The sequence below is a fragment of the Rhyacophila brunnea genome, unplaced genomic scaffold (assembly GCF_057557595.1).
Source record: "Rhyacophila brunnea isolate RB1 unplaced genomic scaffold, BYU_Rbru_1.0 scaffold_13, whole genome shotgun sequence".
In the NCBI taxonomy this organism is placed as follows: domain Eukaryota; kingdom Metazoa; phylum Arthropoda; class Insecta; order Trichoptera; family Rhyacophilidae; genus Rhyacophila; species Rhyacophila brunnea.
Genome location: NW_028232785.1, coordinates 3,299,873 through 3,306,051, shown reverse-complemented (window position 1 = coordinate 3,306,051; position 6,179 = coordinate 3,299,873). Strand labels below are relative to the sequence as shown.

At 33.5% G+C, this 6,179-nt stretch overlaps 1 long non-coding RNA gene across 1 annotated transcript; it reads right to left on the bottom strand.

The window, feature by feature from the left end:
* Positions 1-213: 213 nt before the first annotated feature.
* Positions 214-5,191, bottom strand: LOC147076166 (uncharacterized). The gene is made up of 3 exons (XR_015069631.1): positions 4,970-5,191; positions 3,483-3,629; positions 214-1,212 (listed from the first exon to the last, which is right to left on the bottom strand). It is a non-coding gene; the product is annotated as an uncharacterized LOC147076166 (long non-coding RNA).
* Between the last annotated feature and the right edge of the window lie 988 nt (positions 5,192-6,179).

Here is a 6,179-nt window from a genome sequence, read left to right as displayed (position 1 = left end):
ACATTTGAACGGTTTTTCACCAGAATGAGTGCTATTGTGGTTTTTCATCGAATCGGATGTAATACATGAATAATCACACATATCACATTTTAAGGGTTTTTCATCAGAATGAGTCCAATAGTGCCTTTTCATCGCACTGGATGTAATACATGAGTAATCACATTGATCACATTCGAATGGTTTTTCACCAGAATAAGTCATTTTGTGTATTTTCATATTAGACGATGTTATACTTGAATAATCAAATTGATCACATTTAAATCGCTTTACACCTGAATGAGCCATTTTGTGTCTCATCATATCACTAAATGTTTTAGATGAATAGTCACATTGGGTACATTTAAATGGGTGTTCAACAGAATGAGTCTTTTTGTGTTTTTTCATGGTGCTTGATAAAATACACGAGTAATTACACTGGTCACATTGATATGGCTTTTCACCAGTATGAGTCATTTTGTGTACCTTCATTGCACCAGATTGTATACAAAAATAATCACATTGGTCACATATAAATGGTTTTTCACCAGAATGACTCATTTTATGTATTTTCATACTCCTAGACGTTATACATGAATAATTACATTGGTCACATTTAAACGGCTTTTCACCAGAATGAGTCATTTTGTGTACCTTCATTGCACCAGATTGTATACAAGAGTAATCACAATGGTCACATTTAAATGGCTTTTCACCAGAATGAATCATTTTGTGTATTTTCATACTACTAGACGTTATACATGAATAAATACATTGGTCACATTTATATGGCTTTTCACCAGAATGAGTCATTTTGTGTATTTTCATATTACTAGATGTTTTACAAGAGTAATTACATTGGCCACATTTGAAAGGCTTTATACATATGTTATGATTATTGAAATTAGATTGAATGCTTTTGTCATTTTCCGATTTATCCGCTATCGATTTTTTATGACAGGCTTTGTGAAGCTTCAATAGAGGTAACGTTGCAAAACAATCAAAACAAAAACTGCACGCAAAATTTTCGTTATGAAACGATTTTTTTTCTAACTTTATTACGGCTACTAATAATTTGGGATCTGCGACGTTAGATTGTCTATTCTTAAGCCCCAATTCTTTTTTAATGTCTTGATAATCAATCTGTATTTCATCGTATGGCACCTGTTCTTCTAAGATCATCTCTGGCAATCCGAGACTAGCGGAATATGTCATGGCAGTGGTTGCAGGAATCAACTGAAAGAACGTGGTGTATATTGTATCAACAAGAAGACAAACAACACAGTTATCTCAGATATTAATATTTAAAAAATCAAATATCCTAATGATAATATGAAAATTATAGAAATGGTGTGTAGATAAGATTATAATATATTAGTATGTTTATTTCATGACAATACGCATGGAACATAAATGTATTATTTTAGACGATTGCTTAATATGTTCCCAACGATCATTATCTGTTTCAGATTGTAAGGTATACGTAAGACCTAAAGATAGCACTCATACGGATTCTGGCTACATATTGTATTCACTTGACTTTATGAGGATTCATAATATGACACCAGTCTCCCATCTATGTCTATCATATAATCCTAAATCAACTTAGATTTGCTGCTACTTACATATTTTTAAGCAGTTATACCTCCCGAGTAGGGATTCCAATCCCGGGATCTCTAATCCCGGGTTCCCGGGATCCCGAGCTATTTTCGATACCTATGAATCCCGAGATTGATAAACATAATCCCGAGATTTCGGGATTGATTTTTTTATCAATTTTTATGGAAAATAAAATAAAAGCGAAAATATAACAGAAAAAAAAACTTTTAATAAAAAATAGGTACATTAGAAATAAACTGAGTTTGAATGAAGTTTGATTTATACCCATGTGAAAGTTGCCGATTCATTTTATTTTTTCACATCAATTATTAAAAATGAGAAAGAGTGGAAAAAAACCATGATTCGCACTTTTAACAAAGTAATTCCACCATGATCTCATACGTTTTACGGCAGTTTCATATTTGGCTGACTAATTAGATTTATGAAGCGGAAAGGCCATAAGTACGCCATGATTATTTGCTTTACTATTAAAAATCTCGCTAATACATTCATTAAGTCTTTACTATCAGAAACAGCAATCTCATATTAAATTCACATTATTATTTATATTACAATATTATTTACTCAATTAAACTTATGTATTTCCAAGATTGAACGTAGATATACAATATTAACAATAAATGTTTTAAATAGTATAAATTATACTAGATTTAGTTTTGACCGATTTTATCAATGTTATTTGTAAATATAAAAATTTTATATTAACAATAGAAAAAATGCCAATCCCGGGACCACAGGGGTCAAATTGTAATCCCGAAATCTCGGGATTGGATTCCCTAGTCCCGAGTGTAAGTCATACGATCTATATTGTTTAAATTATTAGAATATTGTGTAATTAATAAATTTGCTTTACTGCTTCGTGTTACTTTAGCGTTATGAATAAGAGCAACCTGGTTGAGGATTCTCATGTTTGCTTCGGGATTCTATGTCAGGAATATACTCATCAACCAACTTCCTGGATATTATAATACGATTTTATAGTGGAAGGCATGTGGGAATAACGAGTGAAATATAGATTATAAAAGAAGAACACCCACGATGGCCGCGCGGCTTAAGCGTCGTGGGACCCAAGGTCGAATCCTGGGTCTAAAAATAGATATATTCTTTATCAATTTGTGTATGAGTCAGAGTATAGACCTAATAGGATGAGCAAGTGTCTGACATCCATTTCTCGTGAAAACAAAATATGTTACAAAAAACTTCGGACATGATCAAAAAATTACAACGGTTGGACTTGAGTAGCTATATTTTGTTATCTGATCACTTTATCACGTGGTTTAAAGAGCATTGTCACCCTCACCTTATTGAAACACTCCTCCACTGCTATCGAACTAGTTTACGCAGTGTGTTATACGAAAAGTATACCTAATAAATGTAGATCTCGTAGTTTTTTTAATTGTTGCAGAGCAGACAAGAAAACTATAATAATAATTAATTATATTTTTTTAAATGCATAATATATATCTGATAATTGTAAAAACCCTGAATAAAAAGCAAATATATCGAAATCATCAACACTTATTTGTATTTGGTATTAGTATTGGCCCACGATGGCCGAGCGGCTTAAGCGTCGTCCTATAATATTGTGGGTCCCAGGTACGGATTCTTGGTCTGGCAAATACACATTTTTTCAATTTCTATTTGTAGTCAGGGTATGGACTTAATAGGTTGCGCAAGTGGCAACATCCATTTCTCGTAAAAAAATCTGTGAATAAGCACAAACCTCTACTTTTTGGAGGCACATTATGATCCTATTAAGATCGGACACGGTCGAAAGAAAGAAATTAGTATTCGAAGATTTTGTCGTCACTAGCATTATTGATTTGTCGTGTATTGTCAGTTCATTCATCTCTTACACGATCAGTATTTAAAATAAAAGTACCTACCCGATTCACACGCTGCGAATAAGAACAACCCTGTTGCTGATCTTCATAATTTAATGGGGATTTTACATCTTCAATAAACTCAGTCTTGATGTTAATTAGCTGGATGTTTGACTTCAATGTTATTATTGTCGGGTCTGAAACAATATTCTGAAGAAAAAAAATGTGTTATAAAATCAAGAATATTTTTTAAAAGACCGACAATACGTGTGAAGCTCGACCACACACTTGAAATGGTCTCAGCTCTTATACTCTGCAATGTGGACATGTGGTGTGTCTATCGTTATCTAATGCCAAACTTCAATAAGAACGAGGATTTTAAAATATAATGACAACAGGCATACTGCAAAAATACTAATCTGCGATAATGTTTGGTATTACTAACGGCAGGTTAGTTCTGCACCTTGGGAGCACATACAACGGATGCCCTCGATTCCTAAGGTAATTATCAGAGACACACAAGCCAACACCATTAAGAATGGCATAGTTCACATTAACGCCGCGTATAAGTCTAAAAAAATATGTAGCTAAATAAAGATCCCTTCTGCATTTTAAGCCACAGTATGTAAGCATACCTAAGAGAAAATCAGTCGGATCACGGACAATATCCATACAGATGAAAGAAAAGGAGCCTCAAAAATTTTTTTTGGACTCTCTCCACCATAAGGCCGTACTTCAACTGGTGCGGGCCCAAACGATAGACCCACTCTCAAGTCTGCTTCTAACGAAGGAGTTATAGAGCATTTTTAGTACCGTAACATCCGAAAAGACCCGGGAAGTACGCACGACAAAGCACAACAACTTTAGCGGTTTTTTACAAATGGTTTCTATATGTCCACTGAACGTTAGTTTACTGTCAAACGTAATTCCAAGATCTCTTACGGATGATATTCGCGAGAGAACTTTGCCATGCATCGAATACTGAAAAAACAATACTCGTGAGGTTTTAGTAAACGATAAAACATTGCATTTATCAATATTGAAGTCCAGTTTGTTACGTCTGCCGCAATCTAATAATATATTATCTATATCGAGTTGGAGTTGACAATCGTCCAAGTTGACTATTTCCATGATGAGTTTGAAGTCATCAGTAAACAACAAAAACATAGCATTTTTAATTACCAATGCTATGTCATCCAGTGCCTGAGGCACACCAGAAAATCTTTCAAATGCTGTGACTGATAAAGACCGTACGATACGTATTGTTGACATAACTCCCGAATTACCTGAGAAATCAATCAGACAATCCAATTAGTTGGATTTTTCCATAAGAATATCGTGATCGACTCTGTCAAATGCCTTCGAGAAATCATTGTAAGAACAGTCAACCTGGCTGCCTCTATTATCCGAAATGATTAGGTAAGTACATAATTCTTTCGGAAATATACTTTATTCCCGTTTACTTATATCGTTGGTATCATTATTAATTTGTTAATTCCCTGGAGAATGTCTATCCTAAGAAAGTAATAAATAACCTATGACAAACTAACCTCGACGGCGTGGCTGGGATCATCAGCATACTCTTGTTTGATACAAGTATTTAACTCTGGGATATTTCCCTGTGAGGGCACATCGGACCGATGTTGCTCATCTGCATCAGGCTCCAAGTGCCCCGCTTCACGTTTTACGTCCATTTTGCGTTTTAAAAACGTTCGTTCTCAACGATTATCAAGTCACACTAATGAACTGTAAGCGATACTGACTTACAAGACGGTATCTGGCAGCCGTGATAGTAGACAATGATTGCTTCTGCCATAGACAAAAGATAAAACATAATATTAATATTGCTACGTCATAACGTGACGCATTATTTTGATAGATAAATATCAACTTATGTCTCAAAAAGACTCTATGAAGATCGGTCATATATATGTCGAAAAACCCGTTTCTTATGTTGGCGTCCAGTGTCACAGAGTGTAAATACGATGTCATAGACTGTCTCAAACGATCTATGACAGTCTTCAATGTCATAGTTTTTCGGCTCAGTGTTAACACCTTGGTAATTTTGTGTGACACTCGTCCCTTGTCTGTGACCTCTATGTCAAACGTGTTATCATATCGTGACCTTAGAACAACAAGGTATCATCTGGCATTTATACCAAACTGAGATATCGAGCTCCAAAGTTTTGAATATTAATAAAATCTTAACTATATGCAATGAAAATTGGTAGATATTAACAATATTATTATTATTGCATTATGTTTGTATTTTCAAAACATTTTATACTAAATATATCTGATATTATCTAATCCAAACATTAAAATGTTGTGATATAACTTAATTGCTCTGAAAATCGAAAAAAAACAGAGCAACAAAGTTCTATCTGATTATTAAACCTTGATGTTGTGAAAATGTTTTGCTACAGGGCTTAATTATTGTGTTTAAAATTGAATAAAAATACCTTTTTCGATTAATTCTTTATAAGAACAACATTAAATTAAATATAATTTAATAAAAAAATGACAGGACGTTGTATAAAAAATGTTTCATAATACTGAGATTTAGAACAATATTAATAGTTTATAAAATGACAGGAATGTATCTTCACTTTCAAGGTTTTTGTTGTTAGAATCCATAATATGATCCATGATGAACTTTCCAGTGTACTCACATAGCTTCACAGCTCTGAAAAAAAAAGTTTTTATGATAATAGACTGGAATACACAAACTATTATTACAAAACCTCTCAAAATTACTCA